At 36.8% G+C, this 26407-nt stretch overlaps 1 long non-coding RNA gene across 1 annotated transcript in view; it reads left to right on the top strand.

Moving 5' to 3' along the window:
* Nucleotides 1–17115, top strand: part of LOC143443979 (uncharacterized) — a 69392-nt gene extending 52277 nt beyond the window's left edge. Inside the window, exons 2-3 of the long non-coding RNA XR_013113439.1 lie at nt 9973–10163; nt 16185–17115. This is a non-coding gene — a long non-coding RNA (uncharacterized LOC143443979). The remainder of the gene's footprint in view (nt 1–9972; nt 10164–16184) is intronic.
* Nucleotides 17116–26407: the final 9292 nt, after the last annotated feature.

Genomic DNA, 26407 nt, shown 5'->3' with positions numbered 1-26407 from the left:
ATTGAAGTGATATTTTCTTTTCTGTATTAGGGACGGCGCTCTCATAAATATATTGGAGATTCTGGAAAGTGATGAGGGCTTCAGTCAAATGGGAGTGGGTTATGTACATAATAGTGTTTGGGACAATGGAAATGACATTTATAGACACATAACTTACAAGGAAATACCGATGAGATGGAAGAAAAAAAAAACAAAGAATAAGATAAACATGAAGAACAGAATTTTTTTCTTTTCTGAATAATTTAGTTCTAAAACCATGGGATGGGATTAGGGAAATGTCTAGACAAAGGACTAGATGGCATATGATGTTGGAGCTCAAGTACAACAAAGGCTGCATCTGATACAAATTTAGCTAGTCCCCTCTGTGTGTTACCAGTTATCCACTATGACTACTGTCTCCTCCTCTCTGCAGATGTCCTGGCAATATCCTACTCTAGGAAATGTCCTCACACATGTATCCTTACACCCATCACAGATTCTGATACTCCATGCTGGCTATGCTCAAAATCTGATATACCATTTGTACACAGTGACTCCCTTTTTACCATATGTTCCTATGTCTCCTGCCTATTATTTTTCAAGTGGACACTACTCATTCTGCAAGGGATCAGACACCTACATAAAGTCACTTATCAGTATAATACTATTCTTGATAAGTAAATATTATGACAGTATTTCATACTTTCTTCATGCATTGATGCCCTGTCCATGAAGGTTGATTCACCAGTTCATATAGACAATCAGTTCTCCTGAAGGTGGTTCTCTTGGTTTGCCCATTGAGTGGCTTTAGCATTAAGTTATTCAAAAACAAAGAAAACATTTAGCTGTTTATCTTATTTCTTCTTTCATTTGCTCCAAACATTGTCTTACAAGATATCCATACTTATGTGTGCACGTGTTTGCCTCATCTCTTTAAAGTAACAAGATCTTGAATAGATATTCTACATTAGCAAAAACTTGTCCTAGAGGCCACAGCTATGACTTCCAAATATTATTCTGCACATAAACATTTAAAGAACCGAACCCAGGTCTCTGGAGAAATGGCTGATCTTAAAGCTTGGACAAGACAAAGTCTCATGAGTCTGGAACAGCTTTTGTATTATAATGAAGTATATTAAAATGATGGTTTGGCTTTTATTGGTCAAATCTTGATCTACTTGAGCCTCAAAATAAATGAGCCACAACAGGGAAGAATTGATAAGATTATACAGACATATCATGTGAAACCTCTGTGAGAAAGAGAAATAGTTCTAGTTTCAGAATGCTTTTCCACAAAGGATTGTTTCCAACAGGATACATATGAATGATAGATGTATTACATTCACAGTGGAAAAGTCTGTTGGCACACACCTCCTTCACCTGGTATCAGAGTTAGTATCTCAAGTAACAATGAGCAAATTATGGACCACCCAAGAGAAGAATGTAACATCGCTTCTGTGAATGTTCTATTGAAACTCAGCTGAGATCTAGTCACATAAAGCAACAGAGAACAATTTATGGGTCCTTTATAAAAGGACTGTCTTTTAGTCTTCAAATATCAGTGTCATATAAATAGGAGAAAAGCTGAGGTACTGTTCCAGAATAAGGGGAGATTAAAAAGACATGGCAACTAAATGGAACAAATTCTAGAGACATCTGAAGATTCTTAGAGGGTCTCAGGATTGTACATTAGTAATATATCCATGTTAATTCTTGGATTTTGTTGGTCCTGCTGTTATGTTAAGCAGTGTTTTTGTTTGTAGAAAACATCTACTAACATATTAGGAGAAAATTAAGGCAGAAAAGTAACATGCTCCTTTAAGAAAATTCACTGAGTTTGAAGTTGATTCAAAGTTATATACCATTTCTATTATGTGCAATCTGGAAAATAATAACCATGTTTTTTTGGAATGAGAGAGTTTATTAGGTATATGGCATATCTAAGTGGAAGAATATATATCAAGTTGAGTCAAGCAAGCATAGGAGGTAGTTTGGGATCCCAATTTCTTTTAGGTTATAATGCACTTGATAACCTTGCTTCTTGACCTGCATATCCTAGTGTGAAAATAGGAAAATAGTTCTGGGTTGAACCAGTTTTGGGTGGATGTGCAGTAAGGAAAACTCTTTCTTTTAGTAATCCTATATAATAGGGAATACTCTATTTATCATCTTATGTCTAGAAATAATTGGGTGAACATGTGATTAAAACCAAATACATTGTGGGAGGCAACAGGGTTAGTAGAAGAAAAGACTAAGTATTAATAAAATAAAAAACATCTAAAGTCCATTCCTATATCACCAGCCCTTCTTTATTTTAACCTCAGTGAAAAAAGACCACAGTAACATGGGGCCCTTGAGTACTCTCACTCATGAAACATATTTTCAGTCTTGAATGATCCCCATCTACCATCTGTATTATCACTTTGGTCCAAATAAAGTCACTTTGCATCTTTTACATATCTGGGTGAGCACTTATTTTCTGTTTTTTTTTTTTTTCCTTTTCAATGGTAGACAAATAACCTGAAAACATGCTGCCCAGACCCAAACCAAGCCACCAGTTAGCAAGGAGATATATGGATGATTGATAGACAGATAGATAATCATTATATAGACAAATATAGATAATAGATGATAGGTATATACATATACATTTATGTACACATACATACACACACACGCACATCAAACCATTCCCAAATCAAGTCAGCTTTAAAAATTATCCATTAGATATCTATGCAAGAAGTTCAGCATCACCCTCAGTTACATGGTGAGTTTGAAGCTAGCTTGGGATACATGAGTATCTTACTCTGAAAAAAAACCAGAATAAAAGTATGTGGGGAGATGGGATGAAGATGGGTTTATCATCAGAATAGCTGTAGTTGATAAGCTTCAGAAAGGAATTGATGGAAAGGAATATTCTTGACATCACCGAGGAGCTGAATAATTTCCCATGTTCACAGAGTTATAACTGGTTTTGAGCCTGACTCAAAGGGTCTTATTTTACTTCATATGTGTGGTTTGTTAGTCACAAGGTTTTAGTGATTCTTAAAAACCAAGTTTAAAAAAGAATTCTACAGGAAAGCGATGGCAAACTGAAGGGCGATGGACAGTAGGAGAAAGTGATTATGAGAGACGGATATGGAATATGGAATGGTGGTGGTTTTCTTTGTTGTTGTTGTTAAAGAATGGAAGAGTCCTCAGTTGTTCTGCACAAAGGAAGTGAGGGTCAGCAGTGGGCTTGTAATCTTTTCCTGGGAGTGTGGTTTTATGTCTTTTAGTGATTGGCAACCACCTTAAACAGGTGGAAGCCATCATCAGATGACAGAGCAGAGTGCTTTGGATCATGGACTAAAGGCCAGATTACCACTCTGACCCCGTCATATTCAGCTGGAATATTGGGCAACTAATGCAATGTTTGTTCTGTTATGACTTCATCTTTAAGATGGGAGATTGTAAAAGCCCCTTCATTCTATTAAAACAATTAAAATGTATCAATCTGGGAAGTATCTGAAATATGTCACAGAATAATTGCTTTTATTATTATTATTATTATTAGTATTAGTATTAATTTTAATTATTATTATTATTTTTGATGACCTAATTTTCAAAGAGCTCTTTTCAATAATCTCAAAGTTCATCAGGAAATGTGATGGACATTGGGATTACAGTTGTGATAAGGAGATTCTAAGGAAGGTCTAAATGTAGGACTTCTGAGGAACTCAAGCTTGATGGGACTTGAAGGCTCATTGATGTGCAAAGTGAGGGATGAAATTTGTGGGTTCTTGGTGGATCATATTCCTCGTCACTGAAATGGGAAACTGAATTGAAGAGAGTAAATTCATTTTGGGAGGCATTCATATTGAGGGAGCCTATAAATGTCTGGGCATTTGAGTGTGCGCTGATGGAGGCAAATGACTGGCCATAAACTAGCTGACCCAAGGGACTAGAGGAGGGAGTGGTATGGAAAACAGAATGGAGATTTGAGGGATGTGAGCCCTGTCGGCACAGATTCTGCAGAAATGTAAGAAATAAGTCTAAGAAAACTAATAGCATTTGCGGCTAGTATAAGGCAGAGTTTCAGTTTAGTTATGGAAAAAGCCTTTATAGTTCAGCTGTCTGTGGCAAGGTAGGACTGACAGCAAACAAGAAAGTTGACACTGAGTGGCAAGAGATTTGCAAACTTTAGATGCAACTTCCATTTTGCTGACCCAAACACTAAGCCTTTGTAATTGATTATGGCCACACATGACAACCATAATGTTTTCCATTGCCCAGAGCTAAACAGAAAGTGTAACTGGGCAGAACAGTTGTTGCAATCAGCATGGTTTATGTCTGATCCCATCTTCAGTTGATTGCTATGCCTCAACAGTCCTGGCGAGGTACCCCTGCGTGGCACCATGCCTCCCCAACAGATGGAGATGAGTGTGGGTAGGTATCCAATGATTTGGTATGTGCATCTATTTTAATGATCAAAGCGGGGTTTTCAGTGCAGAGTCCAAGCATGAGGTTAAGAGGATATAATGCCATCACAGCTCCAATGCAGAGATACATTAATACTGAAAACTTAACAATTGCTTATGCGAGTTAAAAGTTTGCTAAATTTCACTCTGTATTTGTGTTCATCTGGGAGCTTATGATAATGAAGCCTTTGTGTCCCCATGCAGCACTCTTGAGACGAAGCACACACAAATCCTTTTAATAACCCAGACTGACTTTTATCTCTGAACAGATGAATCAGGCACAAGAAAGGGATCTTTGTATCTCATATCACGTTGCTTCTGCAGAATTCTGAGTTGCTCTAGAGATAAGGGGAAAGATACAATTAAATGAAAGGAATCAAGAACCCTTTTTTATAAACAATGTGAGAATTTTAAATGTATAGTGTATGCAGTTTTGACAGCAGAACTGGAGTTAGGTAGCTATATCTACATATTTTAAATGAATGAAGTAATTTAAGAATCTTCCCAGATAATTACAGTTAATATATTTTTCTCAATTACCTTGATTTTTTTTGTTAAAATTACATTTTTTTGTATAAGACTTTCAATTCTTCATTTTGCTTCTAGTCAATAATTTACATTCTAATATGAAATTATAATCATATGTGGGCATGTGTTTCACTTATTTTCACTATAACAAATTACTCTGAATGCTGGACTTGAAATAAATGCTACTTTTTATTTATAATTTTGCAGTCCTGAAGCTAAGGTAGAATGAATTATTCATCTGTGCTTAAAGAGCTATCTATATCTACTGGTGTGATTAGAGACATTGTAGAGAAGTCAAGAGAAGTCTTCCTCTCTCTCTCAGAGTCCACCTTGAACAAGCTTATACAGTATTTAAGGATGTACCTATATAATATGTATTACAATTTTGGCCTCTACAAATATAAATCTAACTGCTACATGGAAATGCATCTGATAGAGGAAAATACAGGACTGATCTGATAGTTGTGCAAATGAAAAAAAATGACGATTCAAAAATCACATTTACAAACACATTTTTATTAATACTGGAATTAATAAAATCAACATAAGAGAAACTAAGTTACACATATACAGTGGAATGTTACCCAGCTGTAAAGAAATATGAAGCTTGCAGATAAATAAATTGAGCTGGAAAAATTATACAAAGTGAGGTAACACAGTCCTAGAAGAAAAATTTTTTTTTATATGTTTTCTCTGGTAAATGTTTCAACTCTTGTTTTTCCTATTTACAGTAGGGTACAAGTAGAATCTTGGAAACTTAAAGGAACTTTTGGAGGTGGGAGCTCATTGAAGGAGAGAAAATAATTCCGATAAAACAGGAAGGAATAGGGGGTGGAAAGGCTTAAGTTGGGAGATACATGGGTATATGGGAGAAATTGGAGTAAGGAAAAGAGCTAACCCAAAGGAAAGACTATAAAAAGTCAAAGTAAAGTCTACAATCTCGCATCCCGGGTTTTTTTTTTTTTAAATTATAGATAATAGAATACATGAAATATGAAAGAAGAGTGGGTATATTGAGAGTTTGAGGATGAAGTGGGCCTGGAGGCAGGGGTCCGGGAAGAAGGAGGTAATAGGTGGATTCCCTAAAACTGAAAATGTTCTATAGAACCCACAAGTTAGCCATTTTCAAAATACGCCTTTGCTTTGCATGGGTAGACAATGACTCTTATGTGGATTATTGAACAGAAACACAGTGCAAGGAGTAGGATACCTATCAATGAGGTATTTGTCAAGGAGGCCCCAGGAGTCTCTAAAACAACACAGAATATTGTCATTGCCCTTGGTTATCCACCATAAGTTCATGGTAACCTTATTGTTGAAGATACCACAGACTTTGTAGGACATAGAACAATCAATATTAAACCAAGAAGGACACTTCCTCTCTGCTGGACAACTTTGATAGTGCTAAAGGAAGGTTCTGTTCCAGCCACTGGTAGAAAAAAGGCATCAATTGTCATACTCAGAACTGGGTCTTATTTACTATAATACCAGCATACTAAATAAGACATGCCTACTCATGCAGTGATGGCACAGCTGTTATGGGCAATTAACTGCTTTCTGATTGGATTTGAGATCTGCTTTTCATGACATACCTATTACTCTTGGTCAAAGGCTGAGAAAGTCACAGACCCTAGGAGAGAATCTTGTGTGCTTATTGCAATAGTGAGCATCAGATGTCAGTTGACCCAAAACTGAGAAGAGGGAACCTCAATTGGACAATTATATAGACCAGATGGGTCTAAAGCCATGTTTGTGAGGTATTTCTTAATTGCTAATTGGTGTAGAGGCCCAGCCCATTGTGTGTGTCCCACCAATGAGAAAGTAACCCTGACCTGTGTAAGAAATCTAGCAGAGCAAACCAGAGAGAAGCCAGGCAATAAGCAGCATTTGCCTGTGGTCTCTGGTTCAGTTCCTGACTCCAGGTTCCTGCCTTGAGTTCCTACTCTGACTTCCCCCAATAATGGATTGTGACCGGGGAACTATAAGATGAAATAAATATTTTCCCCACGACTTACATTTGGTCATGATGCTTACTCACAGCCATAAAATTCAAGCGGACCCAGTTACTCTGATAATGCCTCATTCTGTCAAATTGCATTCTGTATTTATAGCCATAAACTTGGGCTGCTATCAACCTTGGCCAGAGAAACATTTTTTTTAAGTGGACAACAGTCATTGGAAAGATGAGTCATTGGTCAAAGTGTTCAGGATAAGAGTCTTGGTGTCAGCCTTACACAGACAGCTCTATTAAGCCTACCACTACGAGGACTCCTTGTGTTTGGTGAGATGGAAAGAATGCAAGTGTCAGAGGGTAGAAGGAATGCTATGAAATGCTGTCTTTGGGTCATGTCTTGAGCATTGAACTCATGAACTTACAGTAGTTGTGGTAACATGTACAAGATAAAGCTAGAGGGAGTAGATGATCTTTAGATACCATGGGTTGCTAAGGAGCTATTGTCAGTGGAGAGTTGCTGGAGGAGGGAGTACCTTTCTTTCTTTTAACCTTTTATTGATTTTTTGATGTGAATTTCACATCCTATCCTTCCAATCATACCAATTTCCCCATCCCTTCATACCCACCCTTTGCCCTTGCAATACCTCCCCAAAGGGTGGGGGGGGGGGGGAATCTCTGTCGAAGTTGTACTGTATGAGGGTATGTCCTGCAGTATACACTTCTGTCTACACTTCTTTACTTGCAAATGTTTGTTCATTACCATGAATCATTGGTCTGGTCCAAGACCTCTGGCTACTGCTACACTATCAATACTAGATTCACATTGACTCCTCTGTAATAGCTTGCTGTTGTCTTGTGTCATGGAGACACTATAGCTTAGGATTTGTAGGACTGGCCCCTTCACTTACTCCAGCAGTAAATGGATGAGGTAGATGTTAGGGTGGGCTAACTCTAGGTGATAGCTGAGCTACTCAGCCTGCCATCTTTCCTGAACCTACACCACCAAGGCGAGCTCTCCATTACTGCCCCAGCCACCTCACCTAACACTGCAGCTGGCAAGAGACAGGACATGCTCTCCTGCTCTCATGACCTTGGGGCCATGATGTAGATGGTGAGGGGCAAGAATCTTTTTTTATTGAGAATATGGGCACTCCTAGGTTCCCCATGATCCAGTGGATTGCTCCACACCCACGTATGTATATAGGCAGCTCTAACTGGATATTACAGATTATTAAAAATGATAAAGAGATAAAATTGGGAGGGGCATGTTGAAAGATTATAAACAGAATTCAATGATGGAAATAAGGTTAGGTACAATCATATTACATTGTATGCATATCTGAAAGTCTCAAAAATAAAGGTGTAAAAATCTAAGAAAAATGTACAAAAATACTAAGCACAGACAACTATAAATAAACTCCATGAAGCCCAAGTTGATTCTGAAAAATGTTATGCTTAGAGATTCTACAGAGCCTTGTTCATGTTAGTGGATATGGATCATGAAGACAGCATGGGAGGAATGGGTACTGTCTGTTCATGACCGTAAGTGAAGGGAATAGTGTTGAGAAATCAGAAGTGCCCAGGCCCTGTTTCTCATTGTCCACAGTTCCCACAGATGCTTAAAAATGAGTCAACATGAGGGAGTCTTGTGCTTAAATATGTTCTACACAACCCAGAATGAAATGAGAAACAGACACAGGGAGAGATCCATTTACAATGGCAGAATGGATCTTTGCACACTTTGTAAACTTCTGTGTTCTGTCCCTTAAGGAAATATCTTCTTATGTGTTCAGTGGCTATTGTAGAAGACAATAGATGGCATTGTTCTCTGTTTACCTAGGTGATAAAGAGAAGTGAAATATTCCTAGTTATGGACTATTTCTGTGCTGCTTTCTTTCCTTTCTCTATGTATTTTTCTAAAAATTTCCCTCATATTTGTCTATTTATCTTCTTCATTCATTTTATTTCTATGTGCCAACTCCTCTAATATTTATCCATGGTATTTATGACAGACCAAATAGCTAACATTTTTGATCATTTATATGCACTGGAATGTTGCATTTCCTACTGTCTTCCCCTCACCTGTATTTCTTCACTGCCCATGAAGAACATTTTTATTGTAAAATTTCAATTTTGAGGCTTGAGATACAGTTCAGTTGGTAGAGTGCTTTCCGTATGCAAAGCTGCATGTCTCATCACCTGGCACTCTATAAACTGTGTATGGTGGTGGATGCCTATAGTCTCAGCACCTGTGAGGGGAAAGGTGGGGGATTAGCCATCTTTCACCACATAGAAAGCTCCCGACCAAGATTCTGTGCCCATGTTCAAAATGTAGGTGGTAAAGCCATCTTGGAACAAAGTACAAGCATACTCACCTTGTGTAATTAATGATGCTCTAGTCAGGCATTAATCTAAGAGATGATTAACTCATTGTTCTGTGTCTTTGTTAATATTTAGATACTAAGATTGCGCTAAAGGCTTCATTCTGTGTTCTTCTTTCTACACAAGTGGAAGTCCAAACACTGGTGGTGTCCCAAGGAACTGTACGTGTAAGAATAGTTTGAGTCTATCTATTTCACAGGCCCTCTAAGGGTTGAGACTATATTAGAAAAGGTGTCGGGCAGGGGTTCTTCTACCGAGTTATGTATGAGTGTGTGTGTTCCTTTTTAAAAATCAGACACAATAGTTTAGTGTAGTAAAAATTAAAGAATATAAATGGTCTGTCTTGCCAAGTTATCTTCAATATTTCTGTCATGTCTGGCTTATTTCATGAGCTAGCATCCACAGGAAATTAATTTAGGTGCTTTTCTTACTATTATGGATTATGGGACTAGCAAAAGGTTTGTTTCATGAAAGCAAAAGTTTGTTTTATTAGAAACATAGTCAGAGTAGGAAACCTTTAAAGTAAAATTTCAAAAGTGGTAAAAATCAAGTCGATTGAAGAAGTTTGTTGTCACTGTGCTTGTTTGACACACGGATACAACCAACTTATCTGTAAGACTTCACTGTCAGCACTGGAAATAGGAACAACTTGAGAAATTTGTATTCCAGGTGCAAGCATAGGTCCATCTCTATGGTCAAAAATAGAAGGAAGCTGACATTAAAGTGGCCTGAATGAACTGAACTGAAGGAAATGTGTAGGGCGTCTTCTAACATTGGCTTCTTCAGGACCAACCATTGCCATAATTGATCCCTTTGGAAAACTGAAAGGCCTGACTTCACAGGGAAAATGAAGGAGGGAGGTAAGTGTTGTCATGAATTGTACTGGTGTCTTCCAACTCTAGCAATAAAGCCTACAGAGTTGATCAAAATAATTACAAGTGGTGAAGTCCTGTTGCTACCGCCTGGATGAGATTCCAATCCACTGATGCTGTGTAAGGCTGTATTCACTCGACTGCAGCTGTTTGCTGGTTCACTGAACAGCAGGTGCTTCAAATGTCTTCATTAAATAGTTGCTGTAACTATGTCACAAGGCAAGTAGTTTTACAGTCCCAGTTCAAGCCTAGAATAGTTATTATCTGTTGTGTGTATGTATGCATGTATGCATGTATGTATGTATGTATGTATGTATGTATGTACTTTTCGTGTTTATGTGTGACTCAGAATGCCAGCTTCATTCATTATTAAACATTTAAGTAGGACTATGTTTCTCCTAATCTTGTTGACACATACAAACTTGAACTTTATTATATATTTATAGGTCTACTGACTTATTTTCCTATAAAAATTTCACATACTTTTAAATATTTTGAGAGCTCATTTTAGATTTATAACTTTGAAGTATGGTTTCATTGGACAGTCTCAGATAGCAGCTATGCAGATCCTAAGGAGCTCCTGTAGAACCGTTAGTTTGCCAAGCATCTCTCTACTTTCAGCCAGCATTCAAAGATGGCTCATTCTGGTTTGAAAATTGCTGTGTAGCTCTTCATTATAATCTGTGCTTCTGTTTGTATCATGTACTTAGTTTGCAGTGAGACCTTGTTTTTTTTTTAAACTGTATTTTTGCATCATATAACTGAATACACCCTTGTTGCAAGTAGCGCATTTTCTCCAGATTCATAGTCCAAAAGAATGGTATAAGACATGACGTATCAGAAGTCCCAGGACCTTGGCCTAATTTTTGTTTTGAACATAGTTTATATATGATTATAGACTGTAGGAAATTAAAATGCCCAACTTCCAACTTAAAAAATATCCTTTTATGTATACAGGCATTTTGCCTGCATGTATGTCTGCATAGCACTTGTATGCCTTGTGCTTGCAGAAACCAGAAGAAGGTAATAGATCCTCTAGGACTGGAGTTATGGATAGTTGTAAGCTCCTGTGTGGGTGCTGAAAATGGAACCAGGGTATGTTGGAAGAGCAACCAATCCTCTTAACTGTGGAGGCATTTTTCCACTGATAGCTTTTAGTTTCTTTCACCAAGAAACCAAAAGTCATCTCCTTCCCACATCTCAAAAATGAATCAAAGTCCTGGGGGTTCATCTCCAAAGCTAGGAAATCTGGGGCAGTGAACCTGTTTCCAAGACCCACAGACTTTGAGCTTACTGCAGCATCTGAGTATGGGTCTGTGGATAAGCTAATACTTAGAAACCAACCAACCAACCAACCAACAGTAAAACAAAACAAAACACAAAGTGTGATCTGTCAACTCATTTTGTGAACAACTGCTTTTTGGAGAACTGACAAGCACTCTAAACACTTCACTTCAGTCTCCCCCTCCCCAGCAACACTTGTCTGGTAGCAATTCAACATTCAGCATTTGCTGGGAACTGGGAACTTGGCCCTGTGCTCTCCAGAGCATCCTTTTGTTGTACTGATGTTGCTTTTATAAGAAAAACCAGTTTTTATCAAACTTTTTTTGGTTCCTTTTGTTATTTCAAATTCACAGATGGGAGGATTAGAGTCAAGGGGACGATCTGTAGTGTTCACTTTCATTTTTGGCACTAGAATGTAGCTAGCTGTGGTTTTTATGTCCCCTTTTCCATACAAAACAGAACACACAAATGATGTACAGCTTTAAAAGTCTTAATAAGTGTTTGTTTTTAAAAAGATTCTTTAAAAGCCAGTCTTCTACAACATATAAAGATAACATTCCCTGCAGTCAAGGAATTAATATGCTTTCTTCTAAAAACAATTGAATCTCTCATCTTCGTCTCAAATCTTTTCTGCCCAGGGCTAATATCTTCATTCATGGATTACTTTACTGTTAACATATTTCTGCACAAATCACTGCTCTATCAATAATAGTCCATCTTCCAATTTCAAACCAGGTCACCACCTGAGAAACAAATCTAATCCATTTGGTGTTCTACCTGTAATGCCTGTGTGAGGGCCCTCTTTGCCTACAGAGCAAAATCAAATTTAATAGCCTGGCATAAAAGTCACATGTCACTAGTCCCTGATCTGCCTTCATCTGATGCTTTCATGTTTTTTAATCCAGTTATATGTCAATGGCTCTTAGAAATACATACAATCTAATAAGCAGAAAATAAAGGAGAAAAAATGCAATCAGAGGGATTGATGATGCTGTTATGTCTTTTGCTTTGCCATGGAGAAAAAATTGTCCTGTCACAGCAGTATGGAAGTCATTGCTCTACTGATGAAGTCAGGCAAAGGAAATCTTATGAGTGTGCTATAATTAAGTAGATATAAGAATTTGTTTGCCCATTCTTCTTTCTTAAATCTTATTTTCTGTCTTGAAATCTTGTTGACTGAATAGCATAATTTACATGCACAAGTTCAAGTTTTATTATGATTGTGTCAGCATTATTATGTAGGAATCACTTTTCTAGCAAGTGGGAAGACATGTATTGAAGTTTAGAAAGAACTGAGGCACCATATTGTCTTCCCTAGTCTTGACTTCAGCATAAGTAAAACTAGATTAAAGTCTCATGTAGATGCAGGGAAAAGCAAGCCACAAAATATAGTGGGTGGATATGATCCTTATGGAGTAGAGAATTTAAGGTAGTTGAAACAATGTAAACAAATGTACAAATCTGCAAAAAAAATGGATGTTATAATTGGGGTAAGTTTAAAAGTATGAGTAAACGAGAATTTATATCTTTATCTAACTTCTATCATCTATCATCTATCTATCTATCTATCTATCTATCTATCTATCTATCTATCTATCTATTTATCTATCTATCATTTGCCATCTCTTCATCTATATGTAAATTTTAAGCAGTATTGCCAGAAGTGGTGTTGAATGGGAAAGAAACTGAATATGATTCCATTGTGGGTTTTAGTTTTGAGATGGTATATGTCTATACAACAAAAAGAATGTTGAGTAATATGCTAGGTATATTTGTCCTGGACCGAGCTCTCTTCAACATGAAATGTAGAGAATCCTAGATGTGATATTTATTAGTTTTTAAAATTATTATACCAGTTAACAAGGCTATTTTTATGCAAGAATATCATGTACCTTGAATACTTTCCCACTCATTAACCTACTCTTCCCTCTACCTGCTCCCAATCCCATTAATTCCCTCTGCTCCCCAGAGTGTTTGGATTCTTCTTTGATACCATCATACCTAGATAATGCACAAAATCTGGGGCCCAAAAATGAGAGCACACTCAGAGACTTAATAATTCACTTACTCTGATCAGTTCCACCAGGATCCATCCATCTTTCTGCATATGACATAGCTTCATTTTGCAGCTCAAAAACCTATTATAGATATCATATTATATTATAGGTAAGTATATATATATAACATATATTAATATATGTATATAGTATATTAGCATATGTATATACTATAAAAATATATAATATGTATATACTATATAAACTATATTTATATATAGTATAGTATATATTTCTTTATTCAGATATTTGTTGGTAGACACCTATGCTGTTCTCACAACTTAAGCATTTTGTACAGTTCTCTAATAAAGATTAATGTACAAGTATCCTTGTGATATGTTGACCTACAGTCTTTTTGGTAAATACTATGGAGTGATGTAGCTGTTCATATGGTATATCTGGTTTTAGGATTTTATTTTTTAAAGAATCTCCATACTGATTTCCACCGTGGCTGCACTAGTTTACATCACCACCAACAGTGTGTAAGAATTCCATTTTTGTTCATATCTCTACTAAGATTTATCATTTGATGATTGCCATTCTGGTTGAAGTAAGATGGAATCTTGTCCTAGTGTTTAATTGTATTTATTTGATTGGCAATAAGAGTAAACATTTTTCTTTGGTAGGGGGTCTCTATTGGTCTTTTGTGGAGATTTCTGTTCTAACAAGGATGGTATATGCAGATTTTGGTGTGTTACCTCAATGAGCTAATGATACACACTTAGTTTGCATTTGTGACAAGATGACTGTGCTTCCTGTGATGGCCTCCATTTGCTATAAGAGATGATTCTTTGATGAGGAGGCAGTACCTATACTTTTATCTGAAAAAAAAAATGTAGCTGAAAACTACAGTTGAGAGAAAACATGGCAGTGTTTATCTTTCTGGATGTGGGTTATCTCATTTGATATAATCCTTTATCATGAATTCAGTGTTTACAGCTGAATACTATTCATTTATGTATATGAACATATTTCCATTATCCGTTCATCTATTGAAGTACATAAATGTTGTTTCCATGCCTTGCCTATTATATGTTGGGTGACAATGAACACAGCAAAGCGTCTATCTGTGGAGTATGGTGAGTGCTTTGTGTCTATGCCAAGATCTGATATAGCTGAACGATATAATAAATTTAGTTTTAGCTGTTTGAGGATTCTTCATGATGGTTTCCAGAGTCACTGTGACACTTTGTGGTCCAACAAACGGTGAGAGAGAACACCTTCTTCACACCCTCAACAGCATTTATTGTCAGTCGTTGATATTAGCCATTCTGATGGTAAGATGAACTCTCAAAGTTGTTTTAATTTTTACTTATTTAGTTGTTAAGGATAGTGAGCATTTTTTGACAACTTGCTTAGATTTTTCTTTTATATTTTCTATTTAAATTCTGTTTAGACCTGTAGCCCATTTTATAGATGGGTCATTTGTTTTTTGTTTTTTGGGGGTTTTTTTGAGGATTATTTGTTTTGTTTTGGTTTTGTTGTAACTGTTTTTGTTAGTTCTTTGTAGATTCTGGGTATAAATGCTGTGTCAGACATGTGGCTGGCAAATATTCCCTTCCATTGTGTAGGTTTCATCTTCATTCAACTGATTAATTCCTAGAAAGAAACTTTAGTTGTCATCTCTTGGCCTTAATTCATCAGCAACTCAAGTCTTGTTCAGAGAATCTTCTCCCACATCTCTGTTTTGTATAGTACTACCTGTGTCTTCCTCTAGCAATTTAGCATTTCCAGTCTCAAATTGAAGCCTTTGATCCACTTGCATCGAATTTTTGTTCAGATAGTTATGGGTCTGATTTTATTTTCTCCATGTGGATGTCTAATTTCCCAGCATTGGTTGTTGAAGAGTCTGTTTTCTCCAGTGATTTATTTATTTATTTATTGCCTTTGTCAAATATCAGATGGCTGCAGTTGTGTAAGTTATGTTGCTTTCCTGCTTTATTGCACTGATCGACATGCATAGTTTTGTTTCAGAATGATATTTTCCTATTAGTATGGCACCTCAATATATCTTGGAGTCTGGAACAGTAATCTCTTCAATTTTTTATTCTTTTTGCCAAAGATTTCTTTGGTTAGTCATGGCCTTTTCTAGTTCCATGTGAATTTCAAAATAGCTTTTTTTTCTATTTCTGTAAAGAATATTGTGAGTATTTTAAAGAAAATTTTAGTGAGTTTATTCATTGCTTTTGGTAGGATGATCATTTTCACAATATTAATTCTACTGATCTTAGAGGATGTCATGTCTGAATTTTCTAGTGTCTTTCTCAATTTATTGCTTCAGACATTTGAAATTTGCATTGTAAAGATCTTTCTTCTTCTTGGTTGCATTTATTAAAAGATGTTTTATTATCTTTGATGCTATCATAAATGGGGAATGCTCATGATCCATTTCTCAGTGTTCTTGTTGCCAGTGTATAAAAAGGTTACTTATACTCTGCAACTTGGGGGAAATTGTTTCTAATAGTTTTCTGGTGGAATTTTTGGGATCTCTCATATATAATATTATCTGTAACTTGATTTCTAATCTTCTTTGTATCTCTTTGATTTTTTTCTTTTGCCTTATTGTTTCAGCTAGTGATTCCAGGACTATATTGAAGGGAGTGAGGATGGTGGACAACCCTTCTTGTGCACTATTTAATGGGCTTGCTTTATGTTTTTCTCCATTTAGAATATTGATCAGTCTGGCAGTTCCTCAGAAAACTGGACATAGCATTACCTGAGGATCCAGCTATACCACTCCTGGGCATATACCCAGAAGATGCTCCAACGTATAACAAGTACATATGCTCCACTATGTTCATAGCAGCCTTATTTATAATAGCCAGAAGCCAGAAAGAACCCAGATGTCCCTCAACAGAGGAATGGATACAAAAAATGTGGTACATTTACACAATGGAGTATTACTCAGCTATTAAAAATAATGAATTTGAGAAATCCTTAGGTAAATGGATGGAACTAGAAATTATCATCCTGAGTGAGTTAACCCAATCACAAAAGAACACACATGGTATTTACTCACTGATAAGTGGATGTTAGCCCAAAAGCTTGGAATAGCCAAGACTCAACTCACAGACCACATGAAGCTCATGAAGAAGGAAGACCAAGTGGGGATGCCTCAGTCCTACTTAGAAGGAGTAACAAAAATACTCAAGGGAGCAAATATGGAAACAAAACGTGAGACAGAAACTGAAGGAGGGGCCATCTGAAGACCATTCCACCTGGGTATCCATCCCATGCACAGTCACCTAAGCTAGACACTGATATGGATGGCTGGAAGTACATGCTGACAAGAGCATGATATAGCTGTCTCCTTAGAGGTCTGCCAGAAACTGACACATTCAGAGGATGATGCTCACAGCTAACCACTGATATGATCAAGGGTTTCCCAATGGAGAAGTTAGAGAGAAGACTGAAGGAGCAGAAAGGGTTTGTGACCCCATGAGGAGAGCAACAATACCAACCAACCAGAGCTCTCCAGGGTCTAAACCACCAGCCTGGGAGCACATAGAAAGGGACCCATGACTCCAGCTGTATATGTAGGGGAGGATGGCCTTTTCGGGCATAGGTGGCAGAGGAAATTCTTGGTCCCATAAAGGACGAACACAGAGTGGGGGGGGGATGTGAGTGTGGGGAGGGGGCAGTGGAGGTGGGTAGTTGGTGGGGGCACAGCCTCATAGAAGCATGCGGAGTGGGGGAGGGGGATAGGAGGTTTCTGGGTGGTGTGGGGAAGTAGGGTAAGGGGATAAAATCTGAAATGTAAATATAATACCCAATTAAAAAAAAGAAAAAAAAGGAAAAAAAAAAACAAAAAAATAGAATATATGGGGTTGTCATGTATAGCTATGATTATATTGAGGTATCCTTTCTTTATCCATAGTCTCTCTATGACTTGTATTATGAAAGCATGTTGGATTTTTGTCAAAAGTTTTTTCTGTATAAATTGAGATGAGCATGTGATTTTTGTTTTTAAGTCTATTTATGTGATTTATTATAATTATTGACTTATGAATATTGAACCAACCCTGCATTTTCTGCATAAAGCCAAGTTGTTCTTGGTAGATGATCTTCTTGATATGTGTGTATATTTGGGTTGATAGTATTTTATTAAAGACTTTTTTGATCTATATTGATCAGGAGTATTGGTCCATAGTATTGGGATTTTTGTTGTTTCTTTACCTGGATTAGATTTTATTTGTTAGTGTGACATTTTTTTTCTCTTGCAGCTTTCAATAAATTTTATTTGTTCTATGTATTTATTGTTTTAGTTGTCATAGGCTGTGTAATATTTCTTTGTTTTTAGACTTTTCTAGGGTTCTCTGTGCTTCTTACCTATATGGGAGAATCTTTCCTTAGTTTGTAGACATTTTCTTCTATGATTTTCTGTAAGATCTGACCTAGGACATTGACTTGAAATTCTTCTCTCTCTATGTATATAATTTAAAGATTTGGTATTTGATGGTGTCTTATATTTCTTGTATAGCCCTTTTCTGTTTTTTTAAAAAAAACAAAAACTCACATTCTTTATTTCATCTTGATCTTCTACTTCATCTTTGAACATGAAATATTGTATCTTCTGCTTCAATCAGTCTATTTTAAGGCTTCCTGTGGGTATTCTAATTAGGATATTAAGATGTTACTTTTATTTTTTATCTGAGCTTGTTTTCTCTTCAATGTTCCTATTTCTTTATTTCATTAACTTTTCAAATCTTGAATTACATTTGTCCTTTTATTCTGTTGTGTACTTGTATTTCCTTAGTTATTGCTTGAGCATTTATTGTTATCTTCTTGAAGTTCAAGAAAATATTAGTTTCCTCCTTCTTTAAATTCCTGAATTTATTGGTAGAGTTTATGGTTGTCCTTTGAAATTCTGTGTCCTAGGGTTCATCTAGGTAGTTCTCATTAGAGTCTACTTCTATAGGACTAGTGGGGAATATTCTGTCTTGGTGATTCATATTGTTTTTGTTTTTATAATTTAAACTTGGCAAGTGGACTTAATTGATTTGTCTGATGTAAAAATCTGGCCTTACTTAGATTGGGTCAGTGGAATAGATTTATGACCTGAGATAGACCAGGTAAAATTGGTGGATGATCTGTTTAACTAAACCAGTAGAAGATGGTACCCAAACCAGAGGTATATAACTGATTTTGTCAATGCTGAGATGGCTCTTGTAGATGAAGGAATGGGAGAGGAAAGGGGCATCTCTCCATTCAATGATGGCTTTTGATGAAAGCAAGTTTGAATGTGATTGATTTGGGCCTAGGCTATGAATATGGAGATGGCTATGTGTGAGGGTTTCAGGGAAGGAATGAGAGGAGACAGGCATGGGATAAAGATGGAACTAGACCTGGGCTTGCCGATAGCTGAGGGTCACAGGAAGTGGTGATAAAGGGAAGATAAGACTTCCCAGGATAAAAATTGTTTATAAATGAAGAAGGTTCAAGGAACATCTTTGGAAACAAGCTTGTGTGTTTGCAGATGGTGTCAGGCAAAGATAAAGTACAAACTCAGTTCTAAAAATATTACTGTTTTGTAAATCACAGGCTGGGCCATGCTTGCCACAGTGGTATAAATACTACTGTCACAACCATACATTACTTTGAGTATTTATTTGTTTCTCTAGAATGAATTTAAAGAAGTGGGATTTCCAGGTCAAAACATTGAAAACAAGTTTATTGATGGTAATGAGTATTTTCAAATTATGCCCTAAAAGGTTTTAAGAGTTTACATGTTTTCATTTCCCATGTGTGTGTTAATATTAAAATTTCAGAGATAATCACTTAATGAATCTATTAATATGTTCTGTGCTTGGCACTTGCCCAGGAATGAACCATCAGAGCTGAGATGTTGGTTATGGCTGTATACAGATTGTCATTTCCCTTGATATTTTCAAAATAGTTTAAAAGGTTCTTAATAGACAACAAGTAACATGCATCAAACTGTTTGATGAAATATAAAACATTTATTCTAACTCCCGAAGGTATTGGAAAGAACAGCAAAGCAAGTAAAAATACTCAATATAGCTACTTACACATTTATAATGTGAGAGGGCTTTTCATGTGTTTATTAAAGTGCAATCGAATTGGAGAATTCTCAATAATTTAAATAAAATGTTCCCATGGAAGCCACCATATGTTTCCATCTCAATTTCATATGTTTTATTAATTCAGGAAGAAAAAAAAAGTATCTTAAGAGCTACAGGCAAATCACATTCAAATTTAACTGAAACATTTATTTCTTGAGTCATTCAAGGAATGTGGCTTTATAGGTGCAATATAAATATTGTTAAATTAAATTCTTAAGTCTATAAGGAGTCCAAAAAGTCAGACCCATTTTCCTCAGTTGGATAAACTAACACTGGCCTCAGAAAGTGGTGTCTATGAGGATGTAACTAACTCTGTCTCTCTGTTTCTCTGTGTGTCTGTCTGTCTATCTCTGTCCATCTCTCTCTCTCTCTCTGTCTCCCTCCCACCCTGTGTGTGTATGTGTGTATGTATCAGTAGAATGTTAGTTTACAAAGTATTACATTTTGGGGGGGTCTAGCCCATGATGAACTTTTTGAATCTGTTTGGTTTTCAAGCAGTCGATCACATGCAAAATTCCCAGGGTACTATAGAAAGCAGAGAAGAATGAGTTTATTCTTTCTATTGATAATGTTTAATAACAAAGTTTATGGATACTAAAATCTTGAGTTGGAATCTCTAGCTTTTCATTACTGGATTTTAAAGGATTCTTTTGTTCTCTCAATATTGGGTTAATTTAGTGGACAAGATTTTTTTTTTAATTATTAAACATTTCTGAAGTGAATATACATCTTTTGCCCTTTCTGTCTCTACCCTCCAACCCTTCCCATGTATCCATCCCCCAGTTCTTTCTCAAATTCATAATTTTTTTTGTTTTCTTTTATATATGTATTTGTATATGCATATGTTCCTAAATAAACAAATACAGGCTCCTTGCTTGTATATTCTCTGCATGTACATGGTTTCAGGGTTGACCACTCAGTCTTGGATAACTAACTGGGGAAGACCATTTCTATATTTCTTTGCCTGTAGTTCTTGGTCTGGTCTTTGACCCCATGAGTTTTCCTCCCTCAAACTTCCCTGAGTTTCCTTAGCTCTATTGATGTCATCTTTGTTCAAGTCTTCTTTTGGCTGCCATGTTGAGACATCATAATCCATCACTCCTCATCAAAGAAACTTCTCTTTGCAACAAATAGACTGACTAACTTAACCAATGCATCTTTGCTTTAATAAATATAGATCTTGAGGGCCCTAGGAATATATACTTTCTTTGCCAAGTGTATACTCATTATTTTGTAAGAAATAAAGATGAGCCATACACATAAAACTTTTGGAGGAGTATATGTGTATACAAGCTGTCAATGGATATTAGCTATTTTTATTTAAAAGCAACAATATGTATTGCTGATTCTGCTATGTGGTGAGAATTATTGTTATTGTTAGGATGGAAAAATAGAGTTAACATTTTTCTTTTATCCTTTCAAAGACTGCTTACTGTTACAAACCTTGTCTGATGAGAGAGATAATACTATCCGAGCAGAGAAGAAATATCTGCTATGCGTTGTACTAGATAATTTTATTACACTGAGATTTACAATAATGGGGCTTTTTAGCTCTCTATTCAAAATAAACCAAAATTTAAAAATAGTAGTATGACTGCTTCAAATGATGCTTCCTGTATACCACTGGAGTCATAGTTGATGCTTGTCTATGTGAGGTGATGAAGTGAGGTTTACGCTATATGTCTTCATTTGTATTTCTGAAACTGTTACCTAGACAAGAATATCAGGGTCCCATTCATTCCTTTTCTTTAATTTTCCTAACTCATAAGACAATGTTATAGTCATAAAAGGAGAAAAGAGAGACAAAGGTAAATATTTTTGTGTCCTTAAAGCAAATTAAAAAGTGCTCATTTTCTTTTTTCTAGATCTTAAGTGACAAAGAATAAGAAATGTTTTGCTCTTGATATATCCGTTGTCTTCTTGTATGCAGAGTAAATCAATCTTTATTATAATGTAGCATTGAGGTTAAATGCTAGGAGAACATCTATGGAGTGTCCTTTTGGCTACCCTTTATGACCCTCTTCCTTATTTTTGAAATTTTCATATAACTGTTTCAGTGGGTACCATTTTCTTGTACTAACTTTTCTAAAACCAAGAATAAAGAAATCTAAATGAATAAAATACAAACCCCAAGGGAAAAAGAATAAGAGAAAGAAAAGTATTCATGGCATTTGTGAGCCATGATCTGTCCCCAGATTTTCCTGAACCCTACCCCCACCTCCCTGTACTATAACTTTGACTTTTTTTTTATTAGATATTTTATTTACACTTCAGATGGCATCCCCTATCCCCATTCCCCCCCCCCTTAGGAAACCCCTATCCCATGCCCCCTTTTCCTTTTCTCATTTATACAGTTTTTTTTTTTTTTTAAAATAATGTTAATCATAGGCTTTATAAGTTTGGAATTGTTCAATCAGAGGTGTAACCCACTGACCGACCTAGATATATCAACTATCTTTGACTGGTGGAGATACATGAATATCTGCCTCCCTGTCTCCCCCCTCTTTCTCTCTTTCATCACCTAGCTTCTCCTCTCTTTCTTCTTCTCCTCTTCTTACTCCTTTTCTTCCTCTCAGTACTCCTCCTACCTTAGCTCCTCGTACACATCACCCTTCCTGTTAAAATGAAACTTTTCTCTCAAAATACAATTAGAGCATAATTATGCCAATTTGTATCAGTGAGGTACAGGATAGTCCTAATACCCAGTCCATCCTTTTGTTGACTAACCAGCTCCTCTGTCATCTATTCTAACTAAAACATTTAGTTCTGAACCTGGCTTTAGGATGAATGTCAGCTGACGAGCATCCACTCAAATCTTTTCTCTTAAGGTCAATAGCTATATGTTTTCAACCCCATCAGAAATCCAGAATGACTTAGTTAACTATAATTGTGGGAAGCACAAATCATAGTTTCTAAAACTTAGCCAATTTATAGAGACCTCTGAACACCTGGACACTCGCTCTACTTCAAAACATTGGAGTATCTGTTCTTCTGCCTTCTGGCCCAGGATCATCTGACAGACCTTAGTGCTGCAGAATTATTAAGAGCTGATTACTCTGTCTAGGCAGATATAATCAGTCGACTATTCTGCAAGTGTGTCCTTTTCTGGACAGTAATTTGTCTGTAGAAGGGAAGTGACAATTCTTGCCTAGTGGCTGTCTCACCACAACTGGGGTAACTCCAAGGATGCTCAATTTCTTCTTAGAATTCAATATAGGAAGATGTCCGGAGCAGACAGGTCTCTAATGAAAATGAACATTAATACTGAAATGTTTGTCATGTCTATTTTAAGGATTCCTGATGTTTTGAAAACCAGCTATCCATGTAAGGTAATCTGGACTGTTGCCTGTTAACTCCACTCAGCTATTTCTAAATAAAACATAGAGAACACCCTTATAATAAACTCCAAGTCATGAATTTGCTATAGTCCCTTAACTCACAGGCTGACCATCTCAAATCAGTTAAAAAAAAGTTAAAGAAGGACTGGGTCTAAGCTTTGTATTCCTAAATGTGTTATACATAGGTACAATGCCTATGAGAGTAACAATATTCATCTCACTCTTATATCACTAAGAAGCTCATGCCAATGAAAACCTTAAAATTTGTAAACAAAGTAAATTGGTGCCATTTAAGAATTTATATCTTCATCTTGATATTAATTATACAGATTTTTACTAATAGGTTATGGCTATGCGATAAACCCTAGCTAATCCTCTCTATTCCGACAAAACCACTACTTTTCCCTAGAGAGATAGCCCAACATTTACCACCGTAGTCCCCAAGCCCAGGGAATAGGGGTGCCGCATTCCATCTGGGTATTCATTCCATGGGCAGTCACCAAAAATAGACGCTTATAGGGATGTCAGGATGGGAAAGCTGACAGCAGCCTGATAAGGCTGTCTCCATAGAGGTCCCCCAGAGTCGGACATACCCAGAGACAGATACCCACAGCTATCCATTAATCTGATCAAAGGTTCCCAATGGAGGAGTTAGAGATTAAATTGAAGGAGCCTAAAGAGTTGGTGGACTCATGAAGAGAGCAACAATACCAACCAGCCAGAGCTCCCCAGGGTCTAAACCACCAGCCTAGGAGCACATATGGAGAGACACATGACTCCAGCTGTATATGTAGGGGAGGATGGCCTTGTTGGGCATAGGTGGGAGACAAGGTCATTGGTACCCTGAAGGCTGAGCACTGAGGGGGGGGGGAATCTGAGAGTGGGGAGGGGGGCTGGGGGTAGGTGGGTAAACACCTTCATAGAAGCAGGAGGAGGGGGGATGGGATAAGGGGTTCCTGGGTGGTGGGGGAAATATGGTAAGGGGATAAAATTTGAAATGTAAATATTATATCCAATAAAAGAGGGGAAAAAATAGAAAAGTGGTTAGAACCAACATTCTTAATAAAATGTCAGCCCTCTTTAAAAAAAAACTATCTTGATACTAAAATTTGTTTTGAGAATTGTATATTGCAGAATGATCAGCCTTGGTGTATCTACTCAACAAGCAAGCTGGGCAGACCTGCTCAAACCTCTGAGGTCCGGGAATTCCATCTGGAGGCAGCGAAGACACAGCATCAGAGGATTGTCAATTTGCTCTCCCCGCCCCCCCCACTCCTCTTCTAATATCTCAATGCCCATAATCAGCTTGAAGAAGCTAATGATGAGTTAACTTTGACTTTTATGGTTGTATTTTGTTAGTAGTTTTGTTGTTGTTTGTTTTGTGATCCAACTATACTTTGCATTCCCTGGGCAAACCATTGGATCTTTAGACTGGGTTGTACTTGCATTTAGATTCTAACATTGGAGCAAAATGAATCCTGATTTGTCATGTTCACTCTCCGATCTCATTTATCCATCATTTGCATGCATTCAGACTCTAGAGAGATCAATACTTGTCTGTGATGTGGGATGTGCTCCTCTTTCTGCTAACATGAGATCTACCCATCTTAGCCCAGCCTACATTTGACTGCATGAGTTATACATTATTAGTCATCAAGACTTTCTCCTCCACCAGAGTTAGATACCTGATTCAAACAGCATTGTTTATATAAAACAGATGCTCATCTTAATTCTAGTCTTAACATATTCCTAAAATACCCAGATGACATGTTTGAGAAACTGGTCATGTGTGAGACATGCATTTACGCTTTCTTCCAGTTACCCCTTACCTTTCTATTCTCCTCTATTTGTCATATGACAAACTTACTGAGGAGTTTTACTCTTTTAAAGGCAATCACACCATTCTATAATTGAGATGACACATAGACTTTCAAATTATATTTAAAACCACAGGGTAGGCACAGAATTTTGGAAGTTTCAAAAACAAGTCTTCTGGAGATGCAATTATTTTGAGTTTAGGATCCTTTAACATGCTCAAGTTAGATATGCATTTTTCCATATCTTAGTCTGAGCCATTCTTATGTGTTTTTCTACTATAATAATGATGTAGGAAAGGGTGATAAATTCAGTTAGAGATGCATTTTATATACATCCAATATTGCCTAATTATGTGAATGACAGGATCACCAATTTCTACTTTGACCAGTATTATAAATAAACCATGAGCCAGTCACAAGTATTTGACCAGCGGAAATGCAGGGCTGACTCCTCAATAAGTAAGAATAAGAACCCTGCAAAGCATTAGCATTGCTTCAACTTTGACATTATTGCTACTGTGCTATAAGCTGGTTTAAGGGATACCCATCTGTAAAATTAAAACAAGTAGCATATTATATGCAGTAAATCAAGGATCAAGAATAATCATTAATAGTATCAGAGTTGTTAAGTAGAACTGCCTGCCTGACCTCCTTTTCGTCACATAGTAGGGTTACTACAGTAAGGTTCACATAGTGACCCTACTATGGTAAGGTTGTCACAGAGGTGACATACAGGTTTGCCCCAGAGCCATTGTCTAGGAGCAGGAAGAGTGTTGAATTCAAGCTCATATCATTGGTTGAATTCCTCCTGATTCTGATTCTCTAGTTTGTATCTGCAGAGAATCCTGAAGATCCTCTTTAGCCAGTTAGTTCTGTGCATAAATTACTTAGTTTAAAAACAGTATTTTATGTGTGTGAATGAGTAGATGTGCATTGCATACATGTAATGCCCTGTGAGGCCAAAAGGTGGCATTAGATTTGCTGGGATTGGAGTTATAGATGGTTGTGGGCTACAAGGTAGGTGCTAGGAAAGGAACCCAGATCCTCTGGAAGAGTCATCAGTTCTCTTAATCATTGAGCTATTTCTCCAGCTCCATAACTACTTCCATAATGCTAATTACTCAGTAGGCTATTTTGTTGCTGGGGTAGGGTAAAGAACTGCCATGGGCAGTCATGCTGGCAACTTCGTCTTTTGTTGATCTGTCTTTACCCTGCTTTACCCACTATTCCTGTTGGAGGCTCTTGTGTTTCAGTTCTTTTAAGTTCCACATGTGCTATTTCGCTCTCGCCTCCCCCATCAAATTTTTTTCAACTTTTTAAAAATTGAAAACAGTTTTGTCTTACAATATATTCTGATTATGGTTCTCCTCCCCCAAATCCTTCCAGGTCTTCTCCACTTCCACACCTCTTCATTTCCACATCCTCTCTTGCTCTCTCTCATTAGAAAACAAACAGACATCTGAAAAAGAAGTAAAGTAAAACAAAACAAAACAAAACAAAACAAAAACAAAAAAACCTGAATAAGACAAAACAAACAAATGAACAGGAAAACAAAGAGCCAAAGAAGGTTCCCAGTGGCTTTTTCAGCTCTTCTTCCCTCAGATCCAGAGACCTGAATTCTGTTTCAATCTATGTAGAAAGGACTAGTGACAA

This window comes from Arvicanthis niloticus, chromosome 11, assembly GCF_011762505.2.
Source record: "Arvicanthis niloticus isolate mArvNil1 chromosome 11, mArvNil1.pat.X, whole genome shotgun sequence".
Classification (NCBI taxonomy): domain Eukaryota; kingdom Metazoa; phylum Chordata; class Mammalia; order Rodentia; family Muridae; genus Arvicanthis; species Arvicanthis niloticus.
The sequence above is the reverse complement of the archived record's forward strand: the minus strand, read 5'-3'. Positions and strand labels throughout refer to the sequence as shown.